The sequence below is a fragment of the Delphinus delphis genome, chromosome X (assembly GCF_949987515.2).
Source record: "Delphinus delphis chromosome X, mDelDel1.2, whole genome shotgun sequence".
In the NCBI taxonomy this organism is placed as follows: Eukaryota; Metazoa; Chordata; class Mammalia; order Artiodactyla; family Delphinidae; genus Delphinus; species Delphinus delphis.
The window spans coordinates 2,716,512-2,726,243 of NC_082704.1; the positions used below are offsets into that span (position 1 = coordinate 2,716,512).

The following is a 9,732-nucleotide window of genomic DNA, read 5'->3' on the forward strand; positions in this document are numbered from 1 at the left end:
CTCCTTCCTCCAGTGCTTGGAGATGATGGGTCCCAAGCCCCTGCTACACCTCTCTCCCTGCTACACCTCTCTCCCACCTAAGAGATCTCCCAGAGCCCTTCTGAGTGTTTGTTGCTGCCATTATCCAAGTGGACCATGGCATCAAACTAAGGCTAAGACTCTTAGACTCATTCAAGATCCAAGGACACATTGTTGAGAATAGTTCCTGACGTCTCCTAGAGTCAGATATTGAAATAGAAAAATGTCCTTATCTACCCTTGACACATCACAACTCTGCCCCATTTCAGCTACTCACTGATACTGTGCAAAATTGAGCTAACAAAGCTGGTTGTGCGTTGCCTCTCTTTCTAGGCATAGTCATGGACACTTTTCTCTTCTACCCTATTATTTTTCTCTCCCCCCTTTCACCATTTAGTCCCCATGTTCCAATATTGGTTCATCTCTAAAAGAATCAACCCAGGAATTTACCAAAAATTAAGAATGAGAAACTCAAAAAGCATAATAGATAGCTCATCTGTAAGAAATAGTGTAGAGAGAACATGTTAAAGGGAAAAGGTCCACAGGAGAAAATTCTACCTCCTAATATGCTGGTTCTCTTTACCAGATAGCTCTCATGTAAAAAGTAGACACAATTTTGGAAGTAAATATAAGTTTCCCCTCATCAGATAACACATCTTTCCTGCGGAGTTGTGTGTAAGTGAAATCCTATTTATTCATCTGACATTTGATAGAAGTTTTCTAAGTGTGAACTCTATGGCAGACTCTGGGGTATAAAGAGATGAAGCTGAGAGATCAGACTTGTAAATAGATAACTACAAGGTCGAAAGCGGCAAGATTTAAATTCATATAAAATGCTCTGGAAGCTGAGAGGAGGGAATAGAGACAAGGAGCACAGAGGAAACACAGGACTAAATAGAGACACAGAAGCTGGAATCAGATGTTACAGGTAGCAAGAGTGCACCTGGGCGAAAGTAACTATACATTTCCTTAAATGCAACCCCCTGAACTCTGCCACTGTGAAGCTCAGGGTTCCCTGACTATTAGAAAGCTCAGGCTGCCAGTCTTAGAACCACAGAGAAAGTAGACTAAACTGCGATAGAGGAGAGGAGAGCAAACCATTATCAAAGAAAAACTATTTTGATCCACTGTATTTCAACAGAACTTCGATTTCAATCCGTCGAGGAAAACCAATGTGCATAATGTTGTCTAACAATAAAAATAATGTAAAGCACTAAAGTACAGCCTCCAAAATTCCAGGAGAAGAGAAGCTCTTTTTTTTTTTCGCTGTGTAGGGAACCGCTGACCCCAAGAAGATGGGCTGTTGGCTGTGAGTGGCCCCTGTCCACACAGGCCTAGGGGTCCGCGATGCCTGAAGACCAGCATGCAGGAGTCTGAACTGCGCAGGTGCATGCTGCATGACTCAGCTTCCAAGCTCCCCAGAATTGGTTCCCCGGGTCTGGAGCCTGTAGGGATAGGCTGGGCCTCGGGCAGGGACTTCCGGGGCCGACTCCAGGCTGCCAGGGTCCATCCTGCTCCTAAAGTGAGTTGCTAATAAAGAAGCTCTTTCTTGCCTGCCCACCTGCCTTGGACCTCCCCTCCTCACTTTGGCCCAAAAATTGTTTTTGGATGAGTGAATAAATGAATAAATGAAGTAATCATGCTTTAATATTGGTTAAAGCATTGGAATTTGAAAATGATTACATAAATAATTAGTTGAATCAAGATTATCCCCATGTTACTTTCACGTCGATATCTGTATGCCTCCTTCCCTAAAATGTCTAGGGCTTTTAGATTTCCTACATAGTAATTCCTCTGCCCCTTACAAAAGCTGAGTAATAACTTATCCTTTGACTTGGATTCTATAGATCTGCATAACACTTTAAAACTCTTCCATTATTACTCGTGGGGGTACAAGTTTACTGCACATTATATTAGAATTTATAGAAACTAAAGGTTATTCTAGTCACTCATCTAATTCAAAGATTTGATAAAAATGACCAAGATACACCACAACTAAATAAAAGGCTTATGTTAAACTTTCAAGTTTTTTATTTACGAGCTTTTACTGGCTCATAAGATAAACATTTGGTATAAAACTGTCCACATTAGATCTACCTCATATGCAACATAAACAGACGCTGACTTTTAAAAACTCTGTATTAAATAGAATGCAAATCATATTCATTGAAAAGAAAACTCACTGAAACTTGAAGCCAAGTATTTCAAAATTTTGCAGTATGAGAAAATTACTTTTTACTGTTTCCTTAAAAAAAAAAGTTAATTTGTCCAACCTTAGGCAAACTCACTTTTCCACAGTGGAAAAAGATGGGTTCTCAGAAACATGGAATTGAATTTGTTCTGTGGCTCAGCAAAGGATTCTTTAAAAAAAAATCAAGTAATTCTTGATATTCTGAAACTCTCTTCTTTAACTCTTGTCCGAAGCAACACACTTTCCAGGCTTCATTGGAAGAGGGGGATCCTCTTTGTTTGTCACAGGTGTGATGCTGGTCCCCCTGAACCTCCTCTCCAAAGACATGGACTCAGTTACCAAAGCCTGTCCTCTCAAAACCACTAAGTGGAGAGGGGGAGGGGAGAGATCTCTGGCGAATCGCATCCCTGAGCAGCAGCATCTAAGAACAGAGGGGACCATGTCAACAAATCTCATTCTCGGTTTGGGGGGTTGGGTCGTTTTCTGTCCTCATCTCAGCAGCAGAAAAAGTGCTAAGCCTAGAAAGACAGTTTCTGAACCGACTGGAGCTAGCCCAGCAGTTTTTGCTACCTCCAAACCTGCCAGAGCCTAAATCAATGCAAACATTCATGGTCTGTTTTCCTAAGAGTTGCGATTAACTGCTGGTCTTCTTCTTGCTCAGAAAGGGCTGGCAAATCTTATTCCTGGGGATTTCCAGAATACTAAGGCCAGATGCCATTGCTCACATATATGAAATAGCCTAGTACAAGTAACCCAAGGCTTTCCTAGAGGTCATTACTCCCACAGAGCACTAGCACCAAACGGTGTTAAAAGGCGTGCAGCAAAAGTAAAAGTGAAGTGTTCCTTGGTTGGGTACGTTTGGAAAATGATGAGTTAAATATAGTGAAGCAGATTTCTTGATTACAAGACATCTCAGGGCTTTTCATAGGTTTAGGATCACTGGGAACATGTCTTTGTTTTGATTTATCTCCCATCCTCAAGCACCTTCGATGGCCAAAGACATTTTAACTTAGGAATGACACAAAGGAAAATCTGAAAACCTAACAATAAATATTTAATGAGCTCTGGGATAAAAATGCTAGTCTGGGAGCCCCCCAAAGTTTATAAAGGGTCCAGGGAAAGATGAATGTGGTAACTACATAGGCCACTTTTAACTAGTTTACTGGTCTCAGTCCCAGGTACTCCCAAAAAAGTGCCCAGCATAGCCTGCACTATGGATAAAGGACTCTCACTTAAACTTCTCTTTTAAAGAACTATTACAAGGAGTGCTTGCTTCAGCTGCACATATTCCAAAATTGGAATGATACAGAGAAGATTAGCATGGCACTTTGCAAGGATGACGGACAAATTTGTGAAGCATTCCATATTTTTTCCATGTTCATTATGCTTCAATAAATCTGAAATTTAAAAAAGAGAAAACAGGAAAGACTTTCTTCCAACATAAAAAAGAGCAATTGCAATGACTGTGCATTACATATGTTTCTCTTTCAGAATTATCTATGTAAGGTAATGTTCTCCTTTTTGCAAACAGTATGAACCATAAATTAATATGACCTTAATCTCTGACGTCTAAATAACTTCGAAGCCAGGAACAAGGTAAAAGCTGTCCATCAGGTGTATCACCACATTGGAATTCCTATACTAAGGAAATATTCCCAGTATGGAATTTCAAGGGTGCACAAGGACAACTTGTGTATCTATTGAGATGTTTTTATAAAATGAGCAACTTGGCATGAGACACATCTAAGTCCCATGCAATTTTTGAAAATGCAATTATTTATGGAACTCACCAGTTGAATACTTGGGAAAATGCCCCCTTTGGAAGAAATGGGTGACATTGAGTATAACTGTTACATCCTAAGATTTATAAATTTATTTTTCATATTTATTTTCATTACAGAAGTATCAAAGTTCCCAGGGTACCTAAACACCATATTACATTAATTGCAATAAATATATGTTACGTTTTATTTTATACATCACAGTTCAAAGGAAATATGTACGTTGATTTTCTTTTTTGACATCTTTATTGGAGTATAATTGCTTTAAAATGGTGTGTTACTTTCTGCTTTATAACAAAGTGAATCAGTTATACACATACATATGTTCCCGTATCTCTTCCCTCTTGCATCTGCCTCCCTCCCACCCTCCCTATCCCACCCCTCTAGGTGGTCACAAAGCACCCAGCTGATCTCCCTGTGCTATGCGGCTGCTTCCCACTAGCTATGTATTTTACGTTTGGTAGTGCATATATGTCCATGCCACTCTCTCGCTTCGTCACAGCTTACCCTTCCCCCTCCCCATATCCTCAAGTCCATTCTCTAGTAGGTCTGTGTCTTTATTCCCGTCTTACCCCTAGGTTCTTCATGACCTTTTTTTTTTTCCTTAGATTCCATATATATGTGTTAGCATACGGTATTTGTTTTTCTCTTTCTGACTTACTTCACTCTGTATGACAGACTCTAGGTCCATCCACCTCACTACAAATAACTCAATTTCTTTTCTTTTTATGGCTGAGTAATATTCCATTGTATATATGTGCCACATCTTCTTTATCCATTCATCCGATGATGGACACTTAGGTTGCCTCCATGTCCTGGCTATTGTAAATAGAGCTGCAATGAACATTTTGGTACATGACTCTTTTTGAATTATGGTTTTCTCAGGGTATATGCCCAGTAGTAGGATTGCTGGGTCATATGGTAGTTCTATTTGTAGTTTTTTAAGGAACCTCCATACTGTTCTCCATAGTGGCTGTATCAATTTACATTCCCACCAACAGTGCAAGAGGGTTCCCTTTTCTCCACACCCTCTCCAGCATTTATTGTTTGTAGATTTTTTGATGATGGCCATTCTGACCGGTGTGAGATGATATCTCATTGTAGTTTTGATTTGCATTTCTCTAATGATTAATGATGTTGACCATTCATTCATGTGTTTGTTGGCAATCTGTATATCTTCTTTGGAGAAATGTCTATTTAGGTCTTCTGTCCATTTTTGGATTGGGTTGTTTGTTTTTTTGTTATTGAGCTGCATGAGCTGCTTGTAAATTTCGGAGACTAATCCTTTGTCAGTTGCTTCATTTGCAAATATTTTCTCCCATTCTGAGGGTTGTCTTTTGTTCTTCTTTATGGTTTCCTTTGCTGTGCAAAAGCTTTGAAGTTTCATTAGGTCCCATTTGTTTATTTTTGTTTTTATTTCCATTTCTCTAGGAGGTGGGTCATAAAGGATCTTGCTGTGATTTATGTCATAGAGTGTTCTGCCTATGTTTTCCTCTAAGAGTTTGATAGTGTCTGGCATTACATTTAGGTCTTTAATGCATTTTGAGTTTATTTTTGTGTATGCTGTTAGGGAGTGTTCTAATTTCATAGTTTTACATGTACCTGCCCAGTTTTCCCAGCACCACTTATTTAAGAGGCTGTCTTTTCTCCACTGTATATTCTTGCCTCCTTTATCAAAGATATGGTGACCATATGTGCGTGGATTTATCTCTGGGCTTTCTATCCTGTTCCATTGATCTATCTTTCTGTTTTTGTGCCAGTACCATACTGTCTTGATTACTGTAGCTTTGTAGTATGGTCTGAAGTCAGGTCCAACAGCACATTAAAAGGATCATACAGCATGATCAAGTGGGGTTTATTCCAGGAATGCAAGGATTCTTCAATATATGCGAATGAATCAACGTGATACATTATATTAACAAATTGAAGGAGAAAAACTATATGATCATCTCAATAGATGCAGAGAAAGCTTTTGACAAAATTCAACACCCATTTATGATAAAAACCCTGCAGAACGTAGGCATAGAGGGAACTTTCCTCAACATAATAAAGGCCATATATGACAAACCCACAGCCAACATCGTCCTCAATGGTGAAAAACTGAAACCATTCCCACTAAGGTCAGGAACAAGACAAGCTTGCCCACTCTCACTGCTATTATTCAACATAGTTTTGGAAGTTTTAGCCACAGCAATCAGAGAAGAAAAAGAAATAAAAGGAATCCAAATTGGAAAATTAGAAGTAAAGCTGTCACTTTTGCAGATGACATGATACTATACATAGAGTATCCTAAAGATGCTACTAGAAAACTACTAGAGCTAATCAATGAATTTGGTAAAGGAGCAGGATACAAAATTAATGCACAGAAATCTCTGGCATTCCTATACACTAGTGATGAAAAATCTGAAAGTGAAATTAAGAAAACACTCCCATTTACCACTGCAACAAAAAGAATAAAATATCTAGGAATAAACCTACCTAAGGAGACAAAAGACCTGTATGCAGAAAATTATAAGACACTGAAGAAAAAAATTAAAGATGATACAAATAGATGGAGAGACATACCATGTTCTTGGATTGGAAGAATCAACATTGTGAAAATGACTCTATTACCCAAAGCAATCTACAGATTCAATGCAATCCCTATCAAACTACCACTGGCATTTTTCACAGAAGTAGAACAAAAAATTTCACAATTTGTATGGAAACACAAAAGACCCCGAATAGCCAAAGCAGTCTTGAGAATGAAAAGTGGAGCTGGCGGAATCAGGTTCCCTGATTTCAGGTTGATTTTTCATTTATGAGAGTATATCATCATATACACACCTATATAAATATAATATTAGATGCAAAAAATTTGCATTCAAGTTCAGTTCTCTTTTCATTTGTTCTACAATTGAGTTTACATGCATGTATACATACATACACACACACACACAAACACACATCATTGATCTAAAATCTCCAATTTACCAAAACCAAGACATCTTTTCTTTCCTGCATTTGATTTTATAATTCTCTAAGGGAAATGGGTAGAGTGCTACCTTTAGAGTGTCTAAGTAGAATAAGATACGGTTTGCATTTTAAATCTGTAGCTGGTAAAAATCAATGACATCTCTAAACAGATATTTTTATTATTTGTTTACACAAATAATATTTGCTACACAATTTCACATGTATTCAATTCACCAGTGTTAAGAGTTGATTGTGACTAGTCGAACGGTGTTACATCTTGACCTGTGCTTTAACTGAGCACATCTTGATTGTATGAATTATTGAATTATTGACTAATTCAGGTGTTATTATTTTAAAATGCAGTTCATTACTTAGATTTACCCCCAATCACTTACAACTTGGCAATCAGTTTCAAAACACAGAGGACTCTTACTTCCATTAGATTACAAACACACAGTACAATATAAAAAGTAAGTATAAAGCAAAAATCTAAAAGATGAAAGGCATTTTCTTACCCAAGAACGAGAATTGAAGAAACTGGTGAGTGCTGTCTGTGGACACTGGATAGTCTATTCAGTTCACCTTTGAAGAAAGAGATGTTTCTAGATCAAAAATAGCCTTTCTAGCCACACAAGGGAAGTCAACAATCATGTAACTGTACATTTCAAATAAAGATAAGAGAACCTGTTTTCAACTACCAAGACTTCCCAGGTTAGAACTGACTTTGGCACACAGTGCTATGATTCTCATAGCAATGCTATGGGCTGGAGAAACTGGGATTGCTCCTCACCCAAGAATGCTCTTAAACTGCTGCCAGCTTCTCCACGAAGTCAAATTTCTTTAGTCTCTCCCTAATTTCAGCTCCCCATCAATCACAATGGCAGCCTACTTGACCGAAGGCACTAAGCTTTCTCATGCTAACTTGTCCAGTCACCTTGATACAAGCCTAGAGATGATGTTAAGATCTGCCACTATACAAACTCTCCTTTATGTGTAATTAGAAAAAAAGTTTACTTGAATCCTTTACATGGTTTTTAGATATGGAAGTGATGTTGATGTTCACAAATTTCTTCTACCAAGTGTTATGGATTTTCTTTGCATTAAACAGGGAGTGTCTCCACCTTCTCTGAGAAACATATAATCCTTGTACTATCTGGATGGTACTAATGCTGAAGCCAAATAGCATGGTCTCCAAATAAAAAGCTGTTTCTGATGTTTGCCAAACATACTCCACAGCATCTATGAGGCCTGAAGGGATCTGGGGATCTGGATATATGAATGTGTCCAAAAAGATACCATTTTTCTCAAGATTTTCCAGAATCATGCACATGCTCTCCCCAGATTCCTCTTCCCTCAGCCCTCTAGAGCTCAGTGTCTACTTATCTTTCAGGGCACTTGCTACTTTCTAGGATGTCTGATCACTGTTCGAGCCTTTGTCACTGGAGTGTGAGCACAAGGCCAGAATCTGGTCTCGTGACTGCTTGTCCCCAGCACCTGGCACAGATGGCAGCTCAAGAGGCATCCACTGAAGGGAACTGGGGCCGCTTCTCAACATGTGACCTCAGTTCACATTGGCCAAAGGGCATCTGCAAGAAGCCGACTGGGTGCCTGTGGTGGCATTCACACCCAATGCTTACTCCACTGGCGACTGGCATCCAGAACTATTGGCTTGGCACAGCTCTGACCTAGAGGAAGAGCCTCTGACAAAATTTGTCATCTGAAACCCCTGTGAAGCAAGCAAGAGCAGTGATGTGGATCCTGGGGCCCACCTAGTTAGGTAGGTTTGGGTTTGGCTTCGTTTACTAGGCTGATTCTATCTCACCTCATTGCAGATAAGATCACATTACTAAAGGGAGAACACAAGGGGTTCCATATGTTTGTTAATATGCGAATGTGCATATCATATCATGGTTACATGTGTTCTCTTTGCAGCTTTTAAACATCCCTCATAGTCAAACTGTCTCAGCTTGTCACCCTAGGCCCTCTACAATATGACCCAACTCACCTCTTCAGCCACACCATAGCTTACGCCTTCTGAATTCCAGGAAGTATGCACCATCACTCAGTCACACACACTCTTCCATCCACCCACCCAGGCTTCGCTCAGGACAGTCTCCCTGCCTAGAAGGCCCTTCTCCACATCTTTACTAATTGAAGCCATATCTATCCTTCAAGGCACATTCTCCAAAGCACCTTCTCCAAGAAGCACTTTCTGATCCCCTCTCCTGTAGTCCTGATGGCACCTGCCCTATCTGGCCCTGTATGAAAGTCACATGTTGTCAGTTTCTCCCCTCAGTGCAGGGAATAAGATTAGTTCCTCCCTACAATACATGGCTGTCTGAACCTAGCCTGCAAAACTGTGAAGAATAAATTGCATTCAGCTCGTTGAGGACTGTGACAAGAGTTTTCTCTTTCTCCAGAGACCCTAAGATTCAGGAAAAGAATAATCTAAGGTATAGAAAAAGATGTAGGAAAAAATGTAGGAGAGATGACAATATGTAGATAGCCATCTCTCGTTACATAAAGGTATATTTTAAGTGAACCACTGAAAGAGATCTTAGTGAATCATTTAATTAAGCATCTGGGGACTTCCCTGGTCGTCCAGTGGTTACGACTCTGCACTTCCACTGCATGGGGCGTGGGTTCGATCCCTGGTCAAGGAACTAAAACCCTGCATGCCGTGTGGTGCAGCCAAAAAAAAAGGAATCTAATAGGTAAGTTTTCTCTGTTTTCAGTCCATTTTCAGATTAAAATCTGAGAATCAACTATTGAAACAAACTGAAGAAA

General features: G+C 39.5%; 1 non-coding gene across 1 annotated transcript; it reads left to right on the plus strand.

Moving 5' to 3' along the window:
* The first annotated feature begins 3,474 nt into the window (after positions 1 to 3,474).
* LOC132419146 (U6 spliceosomal RNA) lies at positions 3,475 to 3,580 on the plus strand. Its single transcript, XR_009518149.1, has one exon. It is a non-coding gene; the product is annotated as a U6 spliceosomal RNA (small nuclear RNA).
* The last annotated feature ends 6,152 nt before the right edge of the window (positions 3,581 to 9,732 follow it).